The sequence below is a fragment of the Erinaceus europaeus genome, chromosome 16 (assembly GCF_950295315.1).
Source record: "Erinaceus europaeus chromosome 16, mEriEur2.1, whole genome shotgun sequence".
Classification (NCBI taxonomy): domain Eukaryota; kingdom Metazoa; phylum Chordata; class Mammalia; order Eulipotyphla; family Erinaceidae; genus Erinaceus; species Erinaceus europaeus.
This window is the reverse complement of record NC_080177.1, coordinates 72,939,073-72,958,988: the sequence shown is the minus strand read 5'-3', so window position 1 is coordinate 72,958,988 and position 19,916 is coordinate 72,939,073. Positions and strand designations below refer to the sequence as shown.

Sequence of the window (19,916 nt, the reverse complement as noted above, 5' to 3'; positions counted from 1 at the left end):
AGGTGTCTCTCTTTCTCTCCCCCGCTCTGTCTTCCTCTCCTCTCTCCATTTCTTCCTTTCTTTTTTTTTAAATATTTATTTATTTCCATATGTTGCCCTTGTTTTATTGTTGTAGTTGTTGATGATGTTATCGTTGTTGGATAGGACAGAGAAAAATGGAGAGAGGAGGGGAAGACAGAGAGGGGGAAAAAAGATAAGACACCTACAGACCTGCTTCACCGCCTGTGAAGCGACTCCCCTGCAGGTGGGGAGCCGGGGGCTTGAATCCGAATCCCTACACCGGTCCTTGCACCACCTGCTCTTAACCCGCTGCGCTACCACCCGACTCCCTCTCCATTTCTTTCTATCCTAACAACAACAACATCAATAACAACAACAATAATAACTACAACAATTAAAAAAAGGACAACAAAAGGGAAAATAAATAAATAAAAAAGAAAGAAGTATTACAAAAAATAAAAGGACCATTCATGGCATAATGATAAGACGAAATTAGCAGGAAATTATACTCATGAATAAGAAGAGCATTTCAAAATACACAAAGCAACAACTGACAGACAGCTAAGTCGACGATTCCATATAAATAGAGATTTAAGCACTCCATTTACCGTAAAGTAGAACAAGTAGATGAAAATCAGGAAGGACAGAGAAAATATAAAGTATACAATTAACTACTTTGATTTGATTAGTATCTAAAGGACATTAAACTTCCAAAATGGAAGAACATTATCCTTGTCAAAGGACACACAGGATAAGACCAACCACAAGCTGTATGCCAGAAGCTAAGCCTCAGTACCTCTTTAAAAAGTATTGATTTAGGGACAGGTGATGCCTCACCTGGTTAAGTGCAAACATTACAGTGTGCAAGGGCCTGGGTTCAAGGCCCTGGTCCCCACCTGCAGGGAGGAATCTTGACAAGGGTTAAAGCAAGGGTGCAGGTGTCTGGCTATCTCTTTTCCCTCTCTACCTCCTCCTCACCTCTCAATTTCTCTCTGTCTCTATGCAATAATTAATAGATATTTTTAAAAGTAGAGACAGCCAGGAGCCAAGAGGGCAAAGGGAGACAGAGAAGGAGAGAGACACTTGCAACTCATCTTCACCATTCACAAAGCTCTCCACCTGCAGGGGAGTCACTTCACAGGCGGTGATGCAGGTCTGCAGGTGTCTTTCTCTCCCCCTCTCTGTCTTCCCCTCCTCTCCACTTCTCTCTGTCCTATCCAACAACAACAATATCAATAATAACTACAACAATAAAACAATAAGGGCAACAAAAGGAAGTAAGAAAAAAAATTCCAAAAAAAAAAAAGTCAGTGGCATTCCTCTATGTAAACACTTAAGTTAGAAGAAGATGAAATTCAGAAATCAATTCCTTTTACTATAGCAACAAAAACAATAAAATATCTAGGAATAAACCTAACCAAAGAAGTGAAAGACTTTTGTCAAAAATTATGAGTCACTACTCAAGAAAATTGAAAAAGACACAAAGAAGTGGAAAGATATTCCATGTTCATGTGTTGGAAGAATTAACATCACCAAAATGAATAAACTACCCAGAGCCACATACAAATTTAATGCTACCCACATCAAGATTCTGACCACATTTTTTAGAATAGAAGAAATGCTACAAATGTTTATCAGGAACCAGTAAAGACCTAGAATTGCCAAAACAATCTTGAGAAGAAAAGAACAGAAATGGAGGCATCACACTCCCAGATCTCAAATGGTATTATAGATTCACTGTCATCAAAACTGCTTGGTACCGGAACATGAATAAACACACTGACCAGTGGAACAGAATTGAGAGCCCAGAAGTAAAACCCCACACATATGAACATCTAATCTTTGACTAAGGGGCCCAGACTTCTAAATGGGGAAAGCAGAGTCTCTTCAACAAATGGTGTTAGAAAAAATAGTTTGAAACAAGCTGAAGAATGAAACTGAACCACTATATTTCACCAAACACAAAAGTAAATTCCAAGTGGATCAAGGACTTGGATGTTAGACCAGAAACTATCAGATACTTAGAAGAAAATATTGGCAGAACTCTTTTCTGCGTAAATTTTAAAGCCATCTTCAACGAAATGAATCCAATTACAAAGAAGACTAAGGCAAGCATAAATCTATGGGACTACATCAAATTCAAAAGTTTCTGCTCAGCAAAAGAAACCAATACCCAAACAAAGAGAACCATACATAGAAATGGGAGAAGATCTTTACAGGCCACACATCAGACAAGAGTTTAATAACCAAAATATATAAAGAGCTTACCAAACTCAACAACAAGAAAACAAGCGACCCCATCCAAAAATGGGGAGAGGACTTGGACAGAATATTCACCACAGAAGAGATGCAAAAGGCCAAGAAACACATGAAAAAATGCTCCAAGTCTCTGATTGTCAGAGAAATGAAATAAAGACAACAATGAGATACTACTTCACTCCTGTGAGAATGTCATACATCAGAAAAGGTAACAGCAGCAAATGCTGGAGAGGGTGTGGGGTCAAAGGAACCCTCCTGCACTGCTAGTGGGAATGTAAATTGGTCCAACCTCTGTGGATAACAGTCTGGAGAACTCTCAGAAGGCTAGAAATGGACCTACCCTATGACCTTGCAATTCCCCTCGTGGGGATATATCCTAAGGAACCCAACACACCAATCCAAAAAGATTTGGGTAAACCTATGTTCTTGGCAGCACAATTTGTAATAACCAAAACCTGGAAGCAACCCAGGTGTCCAACAACAGATGAGTGGCTGAGCAAGTTGTGGTATATATACACAATGTAATACTACTCAGCTGTAAAAAATGGTGACTTCACCGTTTTCAGCCGATCTTGGATGAAGCTTGAAGAAATCATGTTATGTGAAATATGTCAGAAACAGAAGGATGAATATGGGATGATCTCACTCTCAGGCATAAGTTTAAAAACAAGATCAGAAGAGAAAACACAAGTAGAAACTGAACTGGAATTGGTGTACTGCACCAAAGTAAAAGACTCTGGGGTTGGTGGTTGGGGGAGAATACATGTCAAAAAAGAAAACTGTCAACATTGGAGAAGAGCTAAGTCTACCCATCAAACTGTAAACTGTATTACTGATTGATGAGAAGAAAAAAAAAAGATTCCCAGCAATTCATTTCTTTAGTGTGACTCCAATGATGTCAATGGATACTTTTTAGCCATAATGGTCTTTGAAACAAAATGAAATAAATTAAACTATTAAGATAATTTATATAGTCTAACAACCATAACCTCTGGTGAATGAGAGCAAATGAGGCATTTTGCGCTGTCAATCAAATAAAATAGAAATTAATTATTAAAAAAAAAACTTAGAGCCTCACAAATGCAAGAAAAGCTGTTCAACTCAACAAAACACCTAGTATTAATTCTTCTGCTCAAAAATATCTCCTCCAAAATGTTTAAAAACTTTCAACTAATATCAAAACTAATGGGATAGGAGTACTATATTTTTTCATTGATTTAATAATGATTGCCAAGTCCATAGGATAAGAGGGGTACAATTCCACAGAGTTCCCACCACCAGATTTCTGTATCCCACCCCCTCCATTAGAAGTTTTCCTATTCTTTATCCCTCTGGGCATATGGACACAGAATCATTATAGGGTACAGAAGGTGGAAGGTCTGGCTTCTGTAACTGCTTCTCCACTGGACATGGGCGTTGGCAAGGAGTGCTACTTTTTTTCCCCCAGATTTATTTATTAGTGAGAGAGAGAGACAGAGAAAGAACATGAACCAGTACATCCCTCTGGCACATGCAATGCAAAGATTGAACCTGGGACTTCATGTAATTAAGTCCAATTAGAACTAGCTACTGCATCACCTCCCAGGTTGCAGGAATCCTACTTTTTATAACAGAAAATAAACCTATCAAGAAGACTTATGTCTCAATATAATAGGACTCTTTATAGCTTCAGTCTGAATGAGTTAAAGAAGTACACTAAATTTTTTGACAAATTAAGTGTGTCAAATATCAGGGCGGGGCACAGGGCCAGGGGGAGAATGGTGATCCAGTTGAGTGAACACATTACAAGTCCAAGGAACAAGGTACAAGTCACCATTTCCCGCCTGCAGGGGGGAAGTTCATTAATGGTGAAGCAGTACTGCAGGTGCCCCTCTTGCTTGCTATCTCCCCCTCCCTCTCAGTTACTCTCTGTCCTATCAAATGGAAGGAAGGAAGGGAGGGAGGGAAGAAGGGAGGAAGAGAGGAAAGAAGGGAGGGGGGAAGGGAGAGAGGGAGGAAGGAAGGAAGGAAGGAACAAAGGAAGGAAGGAAGGAAAGAAAAAAAGGCTGCCAGGAGCCAGGAATGGAGAGATGGATCTGTGGGTAGGGTATAGAAGTTCTATATGTGGTGCTGGATGCCTGGCACCACAGACAATGGTGGAGTCAGGCATTTAGCTCTCAATTAAAAATGTACAGTAGATTTCAAAAATTTGGGCTTTACTAATATCAACATAGAAGATATTTCCCATTTAAATGTTTAGTGCTGCTCTTAGTTCCATCTTGTATCCACTTCAGGAATAATGACAAACTTAGGTAGTTTAGTATCACTGGCACATTGGACATCTGTAAATCAAGGGTTAAGCTAGCTCAACTTACAAAATCCCCTTCCAGTTCTGTTATTGTTATCGAGAGTTGGAAACCCCTTAAAATCACAGAACGTGAAAGAGTACACTTGAGATGGCTTGTCTCAAAGGAGAGGCTCAGGAACCTCTAAGTAATTCCAGGATGTGCAATAAAATCCCACATAAAGATTAGCCTCCTCAGCCATATCTATCACACAGGTTAAAAAAAAAACAAAAAAAAAAACCAGTCAGAGCAATTAAGTCAGAGTTTCCTCCAAAATCACGACTCTGCCCACTAAGTCTGATACTACTCACTGGATAGACCTCACTGATCAGGCATGATGAAGAGCTGAACTACTACCAGACAAACTAGGTAACTATGGTACAGAGAATTATAAACCTGCAAGCTTAGCTGTAATGGAAGATAAATTTAAACAACAATTATTTATTTTTTTTTTTACCTTTTTTTCTTATTTACTTATTTAGCCTCCAGGGTTATCACTGGGGCTTGGTGCCTACACTAGGAATCCAGTGCTCCTGGTGGCCATCTTTTTTTCCCATCATTGTTGTTGTTGCTGCTGTCATTGTTGGATAGGGCAGAGAGAAATTGAGAGGAAGAGAAGACAGAGAGGGGGGAAGGAAAGATAGATAACTGCAGACCTGCTTCACCGCTTGTGAACCTATGTAGTTCCAGGATGTTCGAACCCTTGGGGGTTCCAACTGGGATCCTTGCACTGGTCCTTGTGCTTCACATTGTGTGTTTAACCCAGTGCACTACTGCCCAGCCTCCAGAACAACTATTTCTTTTGAGAAAAAGAGAGGAGGGGAAAATCAACAGAACATTACTTTAGCAAATGCTATCCCAGGGATCAAACTCAGGACCTCATGCTCTTACATCCAATGCTCTGCTCCACCTCCTGAACCACAAGCACACACCTCCCCCCCCCCCCCCATTGCTGGGACTTTACTGCTCTGAGCCACCTTCTTCACACAGAAAGAGAAAAGACAGAGAGGGAGTACAGTGGGGGCCAGGTTTGAACTTGTGTATGACACAAATAGGCATACCATCCAGGTGAACTATACTGTCAGCCTGAACACTCATCTCTTTCAAGGGCTGCTGCTGGGATTGTACTTGACTGCAGACTGACTATGTGAGAACCGGCCTTTCTACTGATGTTTATCGGTCCAGTCTGACTACAGACCCCTGACCCTTGCATGTCTACGTGACTACAACCACGCCTTATTTTTCTTCAGAGTTAGCTTAAACTTCCCGGCCACTTCCCCACTCTCTTCTCACACATCCTTTCCCATCATAGTCACACTGTAAGCTCAGACTCCCCGACCCCTCCTCGCATCCATTCCCATCCCCCTTTTCCCGAACATAGTTAGATTGTGAGTCAATTCCCTCTCGCCAAATGGGAAAAGGACAGGTTGTTCCCATGTCCTGGTAATGTATAAAGAGACCCTGAAGATTGCTGTTGGTGTGCTTGCTGGCTTACACCCTTGCTCATGACTCTTGGTGTTAGTCCTTGTTTTAAGGCATAGACAAAGTGTGTTTTTGCACTGTTTCCCACGCTAATAACCGAGAGTACAAAAATCCACCAACTTTTTGGGTCACTTGCTTCTTGGCAATTATTAAAAGGAGTTCTTTTGGGCAGAGGGTAGATGGCATAATGGTTATGCAAACAGACTCTCATGCCTGAGGCTCCAAAGACCCAGGTTCAGTCCCCTGCACCACCACAAGCCAGAGCTGAACAGTGCTCTGGTAAAAAACAAACAAACAAAAAAAACCTTGATTTAAAAAAAAAAAAGGAGTTCTTTTTCTTAAAAAAAAAGAAAAAGGAATTTTCTTTCAGATGTAATTTGCATACCATAAAATTCACTTATCGGAAGTATATGATTCAGTTCACAAGTTACGCAGCACCAATTACAATGATCTAACTTTAGAACAGTCTGTCCCTGCTAGAAAAAAACTTTATTCACTAGTAGTCAACTCCATTCCCCTCCTACTCCACACAGCAACCACCTCAACTGTACATGATTTCATGGCTCCTGGCCAACCTTTCTCATTCATCTAGCAGGACACAGAGGGAGACAGAGCAGAGCCACAGCACTTCAATACTTCTATGTGGTACCAGGACTTGAACCTGAGTTGCACACACAGCCTGGCATGTACTTTATCTGCACAGCGAGCTATCTCTCCAGTTCTAATCTATTTTTAGTCTCTCCAGATTTACTTATTCTGAACAATACAAATGTGTTGTGACTGAGTTCCTTCACTTAGAACAATGTTTTCAGGGGGTTGGGCGGTGGCACAGTGGGTTAAGCGCATGTGGCGCAAAGCGCAAGGACCGGCATAAAGATCCCGGTTCAAGCCCCCAGCTCCCCACCTGCAGGGGAGTCGCTTCACAAGCGGTGAAGCAGGTCTGCAGGTGTCTATCTTTCTCTCCCCCGTCTTCCCCTCCTCTCTCTCCATTTCTCTGTCTTATCCAACAACGAATAACATCAACAATGGCAATAATAATAACCACAATGAGGCTACAACAACAAGGGCAACAAAAAGGGGGGAAAAATGGCCTCCAGGAGTGGTGGATTCATGGTGCAGGCACCGAGCCCAGCAATAACCCTGGAGGGAAAAAAAAAGAAGGAAAAAAAAAAAAAAGAACAATGTTTTCAAGGTTCAGGACTTTATTCCATTTTGCATATGGGGTGTTTTCCACTATTATGAATAATGCTGCTATGCAAAATACTTGTGTACAAATTTTACATGAATGTTTATAACTTTTTGCTTATTTTATTCTAATTTTAATGTGAGAGAGAGAGACAGAGGCAGAGAGGGAGACCAGAGCACTGCTCAGCTCTGGCTTATGGTGGTGCTGGGGATCTAATCTGGGACTTCAGAGCTTAGGACATGAAAGTCTTTTGCAGACCCATTATGCAGTCTTCCCAGCCCTTTCTTTTTAGTAATTAACCTGAGTGTTAAATTGTTAACACAGGGGGATTGAACCCGGGGGCCTCAGAGACTTAGGCATGAAAGTCTGTTGTATAGCCACTATACTATCTACCAAACGGTAAAATTATGTTCAACTTAAGGAACTGCCAGACTGTCCAAAGTGACTGCACCATTTTACATTCTCACCTGCAGTATATGAGGCTACAAGTTTCTCTGCATCCTCACACTTGTTACTATTTATCCTTTGACTATGTCCCATGCTTGTGGGTATGAAGTATTGTCTCACTATGATTTTAACGTACTTTCCCCCAATGACTAGTGATATGAACTATGTAACCTATTATGGTTTTAACATACTTTTCCCCAGTGACTAACGATGTGGAGTATCGTTCATATACTCAACTGGCCCAAGTTATTTTTTGTACCATAAAGATTAACAATTCATCACATGTAACCATCAGGAATAACTGTGTCTCCTATCTTTGTTTTATACTTTAAAGTTTAAAATTGGGCAGGGTGGTGGCACGACTGGTTGAGCCCACATGTTACAATGTGCAAGGACTTGGGTTCAAGCCCCAGTCCCCCCTGCAAAGAGAGAGCTTCACTAATGGTGAGGCAGGGCTGCAGTGTCTCTGTTTCTCTCCCTCCCTCCCTCCCCCTTCCCTCTCGATTTCTGGCTGTCTCTATCCAATAATAAATAAAGATAATAAAAATATAAATAAATTAATAAAAAGTTTAAAATTGAACCATGTAACAACAAAAGTATAAATACCATGAATTACAGCAGAGGCTAATTCTGTTGATAGACAGCAAATGCTTCAATACTGAACATTTGGAAGAAAAAGGTAAAAAACAAGAATTAGGTTCTGAGCAGCCTAGTGCTCAGAAGAGCTCATTGTTACCACACAAAAATAAAGACTTAAGATTAGCAGATTTAGCTTTTCAAAGAATCTAAAAATTCTGGCACTTAAAAATATGTCAAATAATTTCTTCTTAAAAGAACAAAACATACAGAAATTTAAATCAACAAAAATATATGGTTGAGTTGTCAGAAAAGTCATGACATATTTTTCTTTTTTTTTTTTTAATTTATTCCCTTTTGTTGCCCTTGCTGTTTTTTTATTGTTGTAGTTATTATTGTTGTTGTTGTTGGATAAGACAGAGAGAAATGGAGAGAGGAGGAGAAGACAGAGAGGGGGAGAGAAAGCCAGACACCTGCAGACCTGCTTCACCACTTGTGAAGCGACTCCTCTGCAGGTGGGGAGCCAGGGCTTGAACCGGGATCCTTATGCCGGTCCTTGAGCTTTGCGCCACCTGCGCTTAACCCACTGCGCAACAGCCCGACTCCCGACATGTTTTTCTATGCAAAAAAAAAAAAAAAATTGTCACAGTCTGAGAAGTGGCACAGTGGATAAAACACTGGACTCTTAAGCATGAGGGCCTGAGTTCGATCCCCAGCAGCACATGTACTGGAGTGATGTCTGGTTCTTTCTCTCTCCTCCTATCTTTCACATTAATAAATAAATAAACCTTTAAAACAAATTTGTTCTAACTTTTCCAACAACCCCATATATGGGATAAATCTCACTCTTAGGCCAGAAATTTAGACTATCTAAATACATGACCAATTGACATATTTTCAGTAAGCACTAAGGCTCTAAATCCTAGGGATGGATTAGGGACTAATCCTCTGCCCTCAAGGACTTTATTGGTGGACAAACGCAATGCGATGACCACTCAGTGAAAACCTGGCAACCAAAAAGCAAACAAGCAAACAAATAAGCAAAAACAAAGTGATATTGTAGCACGGAAGGCAATTTAAGCAGATCAAAGTACTTACAACATCAATCTTAACCCCTCTCTATTTTAGGTATGTTAAAAGAAAGATCTTTCTTAAAAAAATAAAAATATAAAATAAAGATCTTTCTGAAAAAGTACTATTTAAAGAAAAACCTGAATGAATTGAGAATTAACCATGTTTCCTCTGGAAGAATATGTATTGACAGAATGACTGTAACTGTACATGCTGGATACTGTCTGAAGAAAGCACAATATTACTATTTCTGTAATGGTGCCTGGGAGTGGAATTTTAAAAACGATTTCTTATTTATAACGACAGTATGAAGAATAATAAATACATGTAAAGGACCCATAAGATAGCTCACCTGGATAGTGTGCTGCACTGCCATGTGTGTGACCCAGGTTCAAGCCCAGTCCCCACTGCAATAAAGGAAACTTCAGTGCTGCGGTCTCTTTCACTCTCTGCCCCTCTACCTCTGTCTTTATCAAATAAATAAATAAATAAAAGGAATTCTAAAGCACTTCAGCAACAGTTTTAAATTTTTTACCTAACCCTACCTCTTATTCGAAACAATAAAGCAGGGAGTCTGCCAGTAGAGCAGCAGGTTAAGTGCAGGTGGCGCAAAATGCAAGGACCAGCGTAAGGATCCCGGTTCTCCCAGTTCGAGCCCCCGGCTCCCCACCTGCAGGGGAGTCGCTTCACAGACGGTGAAGCAGGTCTGCAGGTGTCTGTCTTTCTCTCCCCGTCTGTCTTCCCCTCCTCTCTCCATTTCTCTCTGCCCTATCCAACAGCAACGACATCATCAATATCATCAATAATAACTACAACAATAAAACAACAAGGACAACAAAAGGAAATAAATACTTTTTAAGAAAGAAAGAAAGAAAGAAAGAAAGAAAGAAAGAAAGAAAGAAAGAAAGAAAGCAATGACCTAGAAGGGGGTGTAGTGGCTTGAGCACTGGACTCTCGGGCAAGAGATCCCAAGTTTGATCCCCTCGCTGCACTGCATGTGCCAGAGTGGTGCTCAGGAGTTCTTTCTCTTTCTCTCCCCACCACTCTCTTTCTTACTGTTTGGTGGTTGTTACATAAGCAGGAAGGAATAGCACAGTGATACAAAGATGTATAGCAGGAGAAAGGAACCGAATGCCAGTTTTTGTTTGTTTCTTTTTTCCCTCCAGGGTTATCACTGGGGCTCAGCGCCTGCACTAGGAATCCACTGCTCCTGGAGGCTTCCCCCCCTTTTGTTGCCCATGTTGTTTATTGTTGTTTTTGGAGAGGACAGAAAGGAAATCGAGAGAGGAAAGGAAGACAGAGAGGGGGAAAGAAAGACAGACACCTGCAGACCTGTTTTACTGCTTCTGAAGCGACCCCCTACAGGTGGGGAGCCAATCGTTACACTGGTCCTTGCGCTTAGCGCCATGTGCGCTTAACCCGGAATGCCAGCTTATACACTGCATATGGCACATGAGCTCTAGAACAGAGGTGACTACAGAATTTGCCACTAAAGGGCTGACTTCATAATAAATAATTCTCAAGTAAACATGGCAGGATTTGATTCTTCTATTTCTTATACTTCCTACACTATGGACAAGAAATCACACAGATTAAACTGCAGGTTTTTCTTGAGACGTTATATCCAAAACGATGTCAAATTTTCTTTTTCACTTCTCTACTTGGAAAATGTCTAGACTTGTTTTTTGAATGATGGTCCGTGTATTTATGGTTTACTTCTGAAAATTTGACACAAACCTCACGAGGAAATTCAAAACAGATTTTCTTCATTTAACTAGTGTCCTAAGTGAGAGAGAACAGATGAGAGGAAACAGAAGGAATAAAGAAACGAATATTCAAAACTTTGTAATAGGAACCGGTGATCTTAACATTCCCAATGAACTTATGCCTAAAGATTCTGCAACGTCAAAGAACATTTTCTGTATAAGTACTGTGTGCTAATAGACGGCGCCACTGGAGCTCCCACAGAACACTTTCTACAGCTTAGAAGAAAGGGAGGAATAAAAGTGCTGTCTTCAGTCACATGGAAGAAAAGGGGAATACCAGCTATTTTGGTTGGAAGAAGCAATGCTCTAAACATGGAGACAACAAAAGCATCTTTGCATAGAACAGCCACAATTTCTGTGTGACCTTTCTTTAAACCAAGGGATTAAATAAATTCTAAATAAAAAAGAATAGTGACATAACTTGTCTTAATGTAGCTAATGAAACATGATGTCAGGAAAAAGCCACTGCAATCCAGCAACTAACAATTTTAGAAATCTTAAGCTCATGAAATAGTAAGTTCTATTTTTAAGGTACTTTTATTTAGTAAACATAGCTACAATTACTATAGTATACTGTCCTATTTTCAAATAGTATAATCTTGAGCTGGGGATATGGCTCAGTGGTGACATGCATGCTTTGCATTATCTGGTCAGAAGTTTGATCCCCAGGATCACATACCCACCCACCCCACCCCCCCGCCAAAATATATATATATATATATATATATATATATATATATGACTAAGTAGTGGCCTGGGAAGTGGTTCAATGGATAGCCAAAACCTGGAAGCAACCCAGGTGTCCAACAACAGATAAGTGGCTGAGCAAGTTGTGGTATATATACACAATGGAATACTACTCAGCTGTAAAAAATGGTGACTTCACCGTTTTCAGCCGATCTTGGATGGACCTTGAAAAAATCATGTTGAGTGAAATAAGTCAGAAACAGAAGGGATGATCTCACTCTCAGGCCGAAGTTGAAAAACAAGATTAGAAAAGAAAACACAAGTAGAACCTGAAATGGAATTGGCGTATCGCACCAGGGTGGGGAGAATACAGGTCCAAGAAAGATTCACAGGACCTAGTGGAGGTTGTATTGTTATATGGGAAACTGGGGAATGTTATGCATGTACAAACTATTGTACTTACTGTTGAACGTAAAACATTAATTCCCCAATAAGAAAAAAAGAGAAAAAAAATAATAATAAAATAAAAAAAAAAAAAGGATGACAGAGGACCTAGTGGGGGTTGTATTGTTATGTGCAAAAAAAAAAAAATCCTGGTTCGAACAAGAGCAACAAAAGGGGAAAAAAAAAAAAAGAATTTCGGTTCGAGCCCCCAGCTCCCCACCTGCAGGGGAGTCACTTCACAAGCAATGACGCAGGTCTGCAGGTGTCTACCTTTCTCTCCCCTTCTACCTTCCCCTCCTCTCTCCATTTCTGTCAACAACAATAACAACTACAAAAAGGGCAACAAAATGGGGAAAATGGCCTCCAGGAGCAGTGGATTCATAGTGCAGGCACAGAGCCCCAGCGATAACCCTGGAAGCAAAAAAAAAAAAAAAAAAAAGTCTTTTGGGAGTGATGGAAATTTGCAGGCATAAAGCCCCGCAAAAACCTGGTGGCAAAAAAAAATAAAGTTGATCAAATGGAATGAGTATTAGCAAACAGATTCTTGCTATTGATACCCCACGAGAACTGGAGAACCTTGGACACAAAACAAGGGGGAAAGCAAAGTGAGCCCCTAAATAAAAGAAGAACCTGTCTAGTGAGCACAGTAATGTCAAAGCACAATATACAAACTTCTTCATATCTATTAGGTAGCTAAGTAGGAAAAATATTATCACTTAAGAAAAAGAAACTCAGGGGGCCACCTGGTGGCACACCCCATTAAGCACACACCTTATCATATTCAAGGACCTGGGTTCTGCCCCTACCCCACCTGAAAGGGGTATTTTTCAGGAGTGGTGAAGCAGATCTGCAGGTGTTTCTATTTCTCTCTCCCTCTCTAGCTCCTTCTCCTCTCTCAGTTTCTCTCTGTCCTATGCAATAAAAATAGAAAAGGGGAAGAAAAGGGGTGAGTGAAATGGCTGACTTACGGAGATGTTCGGCCCTGAATTTGGGTCCATGAAGCCTCAGGCACAGAAGTCTTTTGCATAGCCACTGCTCTATTTCCCCAGACCTACAAATAATTTTTAGACCTATGAAAATATATTCAGTTTTCCCGTTAAGGAAAAATGTGAGGTAGGGGTAGATACATAATGGTTATGCAGAGACTATCATGCCTGAGGCTCCAATGTCCCAAGTTCAATTCCCCTGCAGCACGATAAGCCAGAGCTGAGCAATGTGCTAGAAAGAAAGGAAGGGAGGGAGGGAGGGAGGGAGGGAGGAAGGAAGGAAGGAAGGAAGGGAAAAAACATGGTAGCACACCCAGGCGAATGCACGTTACCAATGCACAAGGTCCCTGGTTCAAGCCCCTGGTCCCCTCCTACAGATGTGGGAAGCTTCACAAGCAGCGAAATAATGCTACAGATGTCTCTCTCTACGTTCCCTCCCCTCTCAATTTCTGTCTCTATGCAACAGATTAAAAAAAAAGAAGAAGAAATGTAAAGTTAGCTCCACATGAACATGAAAAAGCAAAGCTGTAGAGAAACAAGAACTCTCATGCTTATGCTTCCTAATATGTGTACTGGTAATATTTCCATGGAGACCCACCAAAATTGATATAATACCACAGCCCTAACAATTCAGCTTGCATTGCAGCAATACTAAAATATGTGAAAAGCTGGGGGTCGGACGGTGGCGCAGTGGGTTAAGCGCATGTGGCACAAAGCGCAGGGACCGGCGTAAGGATCCCGGTTCGAGCCCCCGGCTCCCCACCTGCAGGGGAGTCGCTTCACAGGCGGTGAAGCAGGTCTGCAGGTGTCTGTCTTTCTCTCCCCCTCTCTGTCTTCCCCTCCTCTCTCCATTTCTCTCTGTCCTATCCAACAACGAATTGCGTCAACAAGGGCAATAATAATAACCACAACGAAGCTACAACAAGGGCAACAAAAGGGGGGAAAATGGCCTCCAGGAGCGGTGGATTCCTGGTGCAGGCACCGAGCCCAGCAATAACCCTGGAGGAGGGAAAAAAAAAAAATGTGAAAAGCTATATATGTGTAAGATGATCCACTATGGCAACATAAAAGGACAAAATCTCAGCAGAAGACTGTATTAAGTGACTAAATTAAGGTCATTCTACACAACAGAAAGCCATATGGTTAGAAGGAAAAGTATAAGAAGGGGAATGGAGATAAGGAGTATGACAGAAAAACAAGGGCTTCATTTTGAAATATAAAATAATAGCACTCTCTCACTGTATAAAGGGCTAGGAAAGACCTACTAACGAATGTTCAGGGGACCAGGTGGTAGCACAGCGGGTTAAATGCACATGGTGCCAAGCACAAGAACCGGACAAGGACCCCCGGGTTCGAGCCCCCAGCTCCCCACTTGTAGGGAGGTTACTTCACAAGCAGTGAAGCAGGTCTGCAGGTGTCTATCTTTCTCTCCCCCTCTCTGTCTTCCCCTCCTCTGTCCATTTCTCTCTGTACTATCCAACAATAACAACAACAAGGGCAACAACAAAAAAAGGGGGGATGGCCTCTAGGAGCAGTGGATTCATAGTGCAGGCACTGAGCCCACCAATAACCTTGGAGGCCAAAAAAGAAAGAAAGAGAAAAAGAATTTTCAGCAGTCCAGTAGATAAAGCCTTGGACTCTGAAGCATGAGGTCCCAAATTCAGTCCCTGGCAGCTTATCAGCTAAAGTGATGTTCTAGTTCTTTCTGTCCTCCTATCACTTTCATTAATAAAGTCTTTCTAAAGAAAATTTTTGTTTGTTTCAACCGTCTAGAACCCTGAGTTAAAAATACATGTTCCCTAGCAATTAGGTGTATCTCCAGAGATATTTTTTTCTACTAAATATTCTAGGAAAAATGAAATTTACTCACAAATATAATGTAATTTACTATGTACGATTAACCTGGTGCGCCACCACCCGACCCCTAAATAGAATGTAATTTATATACTACCTAGACTCTGGAGAAAGACAATTTAATGAGGAAAGATAGTTTAGAAATTAAATTTCTAGAGAGAACAAGAAGCTACATATTTTTTTATTTTTAAAAATTTTGCTTTATTTATTTATTTTTTATTGGATAGAGACAGAGAGAATTGAAAGGGAAGGGGAGGTAGGGAGAGAGAGAGAGACACCTGCAACCCTACTTCACTGCTTGTGAAGCTTTCCTCCGGCAGGTGGTGACCAAGGTCCTTATGCACTGTAATGTGTGAACCTGGGTCCTTATGCACTGTAATGTGTGTGCTTAACCAGATGTGCCACAACCTGGCCCCCTTGAAGCTATATGTTTATTTTTTTTTTTCCTTTTTTTTTTTTTTACAGGATCAGTGTTCAGCTCTGGTTAATTAATAGTGGTGATCTGGACTGAACTTGAACTTGGGATCTGAGCCTCAGGCTTAAAAGCGTTCTGCATAACTATTATACTATTTCCCTAATCCTATACTTTTTAAAAATTTTCTTCATTGGGGGATTGATGGTTTACAGTCGACAGTAAAATATAATAGTTTGCACATGCCCAACATTTCCCAGTTTTCCACATACCAGTTCAACTGCCACTATACTCTTTTTAATCCCACGCTCCTTCTCTTTCATATCATATCCTGACAGGCTCAAAGAATATAGCTAAAAAGAAGCAAAGAGTATATATATATATATGTGTGTGTGTATATATATATATGTGTGTGTGTGTGTGTGTGTATATATATGTGTGTGTGTGTATATATATATGCAGAACCTAAGTTTCCAAATTAGAAAGAAGCAGACTAAGTGAAGAAAGGCAGTAGCATGGCTCAGACACTACAAATCCAGAGCTGTTAGCCACTGTGTTTTTGTTTTTTTAAATCTGTCTTCAGTTTAAAGACTTCATCCATGCTTACACACCCAGGAAATCCCCTCTGCTTCACAACCAACAAGGAATCTGATCTAAATCATCAACATAGTGCCCAAGTTCCCTCTTCCTCTGGAAGCATACACACATACACACACGCCTTTGACTAAGCAATCACAAAACAAAACAAAATATATGCACCAGTAAAACTCACTGAAAAGCTTTTCAAAAAGAAATCAAACAGAAAGTACTTATTTTTCAAAAAATTGAACAAAAAGTAATTGAACTGAAGTAAACAAAAAGTATGCCAAAAGAATTTCCAGAGAAAGGCAATTATACTGGAAGCGGAACTGACCCAGGTTCTTCTTTCTAATTTTTTTACCCAGGTTCTTTTTAAGGATCAGAAAAATCATTTGAATAGTTTGCTGATTTGCCATATGTATAACCCAGGTTGGAGCCTAGTCCCCACTGCACTAGGGAGAAACTTCAGTGCTGTGTTTTCTCTCCCACCCACCTTTAAAAGGAGAAGATGGGAGAGGGAAGGGGGAGGGAGAAGAGGGAGAAAGAGGAGAAAGAGAAGAAGGAAGAGAAAGAGAAGAAGAAAAGGAAAGGAAAAGAGACTTATTGATTTTCATCGTCTTCCCTGAAAAACTGGCCTACTGCAAGTACTCTGAATACTCTGAGGATGCTAAGAGTCTACCAGCACCCAGCTATCTAGGTTTGCATCTTCCCCGATGGGTCATCCACTGACTTGCCCACTTCACTTTTCTGGCCTCAGGTACTTCAGAAAAACTGAAAAACTGACCTACTGCAACTACTCTGAATACTCTGAGGATGCTAAGAGTCTACCAGCAACCAGCTATCTAGGTTTGCATCTTCCCTGATGGGTCATCTGTTGTTAAAATTTCGGAGGCTCTTGCTGGCCGGTCTAGCTTCACGGCGGGTAACAGAGACGCGGAGACAACGGCTGGGCAGGGAAGCTGTATTTCTTTATTCAGGAACAACGATTCACAAACTAAGACAAACTAATCACCAAACAGAACTCTGCTGTCTCTTTGCGGCAGCACAAACACTCTCTCTTACTCTTGAACTCAGGAACTCTCCAACTCTGGAACTCTGGAACTCTCGTACTGGGGAACCCTCTGAAAACTCTGGCACACAGGAACTCTCTCTTACTCTGTAACCCTGAAACTCTCGAACTCAGGAACTCTGGCACTCTCAAACTCAGGAACCCTCTCCCGGGGTTCCTTGGGGCGGGGCCAAGCAGGCCCACGAAATTAATAGGACTGATCCAATTCTCTTGGCGGGGGAGGGCTAGAACAAACCAATGTAAAGCATACGACAGTCATCCACTGACACTTCGCTTTTCTGGCCTCAGGTACTTCAGATGCAAAACAGGGCTACCTACTTTAAAAGGTCATTGTAGGGGCTCAGTAACATCTTATGACTTGACTACAATTAAGATTATACCACAAAAGTCTCTGCAAGTGCTTGAGCTAACAAGGACGAGTACAAGTTTGACCAATAGCTAATCACCATCTAGAACTCTCTGGGTTTCAGTATAGCAAGGAAATAACTTCTCCTGTTTCTGACTCAGAAATTAACTCTTAACCTCTGTGTAGCTGTATAGTAGGCCGAGCCCAATAAATGCCAATGACCTCTCTCCACATGTGCAAGAAAAGGGACTGCATGTTGGTTGTTCCCAGGTGTTCTCATCCCCGGGTCAAAGAGCCCATTCAGCCCATGCCCTCCAGGTGGCCCCTAGGCTGAGACTAGATCCGATGCCCTAGCAGCACACCTGCCTGCAGTGCACTCTTGTAAGTCAATTTGTGCTCCACAATAAGTACACTTCTTCTCATTCTGTCCCCATAACAAGTACTAAGAAAACTGAGATGCAGAAGGGAAAAATGACAATGCTAATCAGAACTGGGGAGTCGGGCGGTAGCGCAGCGGGTTAAGCACACGTGACGCAAAGCGCAAGGACCCGCTTAAGAATTCCGGTTTGAGCCCCCGGCTCCCCACCTGTAGGGAAGTTGCTTCACAGGCGGTGAAGTGGCTTCCCACCTGTAGGGAAGTTGCTTCACAGGTGATGAAGCAGGTCTGCAGGTGTCTATCTTTCTCTCCCCCTCTCTGTCTCCCCCTCCTCTCTCCATTTCTCTCTGTCCTAACAACGACGATGTCAATAACAATAAACTGAAACAATAAAAAACAAGGGCAACAAAAGGTAAAATAAATATATAAATATACATATATAAAAAAACAGAGCTGGGGCTGAGTGGTGGTGCACCTGGTTAAGCACACATGTTACAATGCACAAGGACCAGGGTTTGAGCACCGAATCCCCACCTACAGGGGTAAAAACTTCACGAGTAGTGAAGCAGGGCTGCAAGTGTCTCTCTGTCTCTTCCTCTCTATGTCTAATTTTTATTTTGTTATTTACTTTTGCCTCTATGATTATTACTGGGGCTTAGTGCCTACACTACTAATCCACTGCTCCTGGAGGCCATTTCTTCACATTTTTGTTGCCCTGTTGACGTTGTGAGATAGGACAGAGAGAAATCGGGGGTACGGGTGGGGGGGAGGCAGTGCGGTGGCGCAGCGGGTTAAGCACATATGGCGGGTTAAGCACACATGGCGGGTTAAGCACACATGGCGGGTTAAACACATATGGCGCAGAAAGCGCAAGTACCACAGGAAGAATCCCCATTCAAACCCCCAGCTCCCCAACCTCCTCTCTGGATTTCTCTCTGTTCTGTTCCAACAACGATGCTAGCAATAACAACAACGATAAACAACAAAGTCAACAAATGGGAAAAAATGGCCTCCAGGAACAGTGGATTTGTAGTGAAGGCACCGAGCCCCAGCGATATCCCTGGAGGCAAAAAAAAAAAAGTGGAGCTGATTAGTGTTCAGGTTAAAAAATGGAAAGATAAAAGAAAAAAAACAAGTAGTGCTCTGGTAAAAAAAAAAAGGGGGGGGCGGGGGTAGATAACGTAATGGTTATGCAGAGATGCTCATGCCTGAGGCTCCAATGTCCTGTTCAGCCCTCACACCACCATCAGCCAGAGCTGAACAGTGCTCTGGTAAAAAGCAAATCCCTCTACTTCAAAACCCCTAAACTTACTCCATCACCTTTTATATATAAAGCAATGCCAATTAATCATACCTGCAAAAGTCATTCCGTTTAAAATTTTTGTTCTCTTTTTTTAAGAAAAGGAGTTTAGAGAATCTTTTTCTACCTTCCTTCCTTCCTTTTTTTTTTTTTTTGCCACCAGGGATATCGCTGGGGCTCAGTGCTCACACTATGAATCCACTGCTATCAGAGGCCTTCTTCCTCCTCTTCTTCTTCCTTTCTTCCCCCTATTTTTTTCTTTATTAGGATAGATAGAAATTGACAGAGGGAGAGAAAGATAAGACACCTGCAGATCTGCTTCACTCATGAAATGGACCCCACACTGATGGGAAGCAGGGGCTCAAACTTGTGCCCTGGCGCTTGATACGTACGCTTAACCATGTGCACCACTGCACAGCCCCCCAAATTTTCTTATAGTATCAAGCAGAAGTTACTATAACTTATACCCACTACTTTGTTAATTAAAAAAAAAAATGGTTTGAGCTGTCGTTCTGTCCTTTAACAAAAAAAAAATCAAATACAGAGAACAGGAATTTTTTTTTATTGTTCTGGGGCCAGGTGGTGGCACATATAGTTGAGCACACATGTTAACTATCCAGTACAAGAGCCCAGGTTCAAGGCCCCGGCCCCCACCTGCAGGGGGAAGCTTTGCAAGCGGTGAAGCAGTGCTGCAGGTGTCTCTCTGTCTCCCTTTCTAGCTCCCCCTTCCCTCTTGATTTCTCTCTGTCTCT

The 19,916-nt window shown here is 41.6% G+C and overlaps 1 protein-coding gene across 2 annotated transcripts in view; it reads right to left on the bottom strand.

The window, feature by feature from the left end:
• The window catches only part of PRORP (protein only RNase P catalytic subunit), a 101,766-nt gene that overhangs the window by 68,275 nt on the left and 13,575 nt on the right, over window positions 1-19,916 (bottom strand). The gene's annotated exons all lie outside the window — the stretch shown is intronic.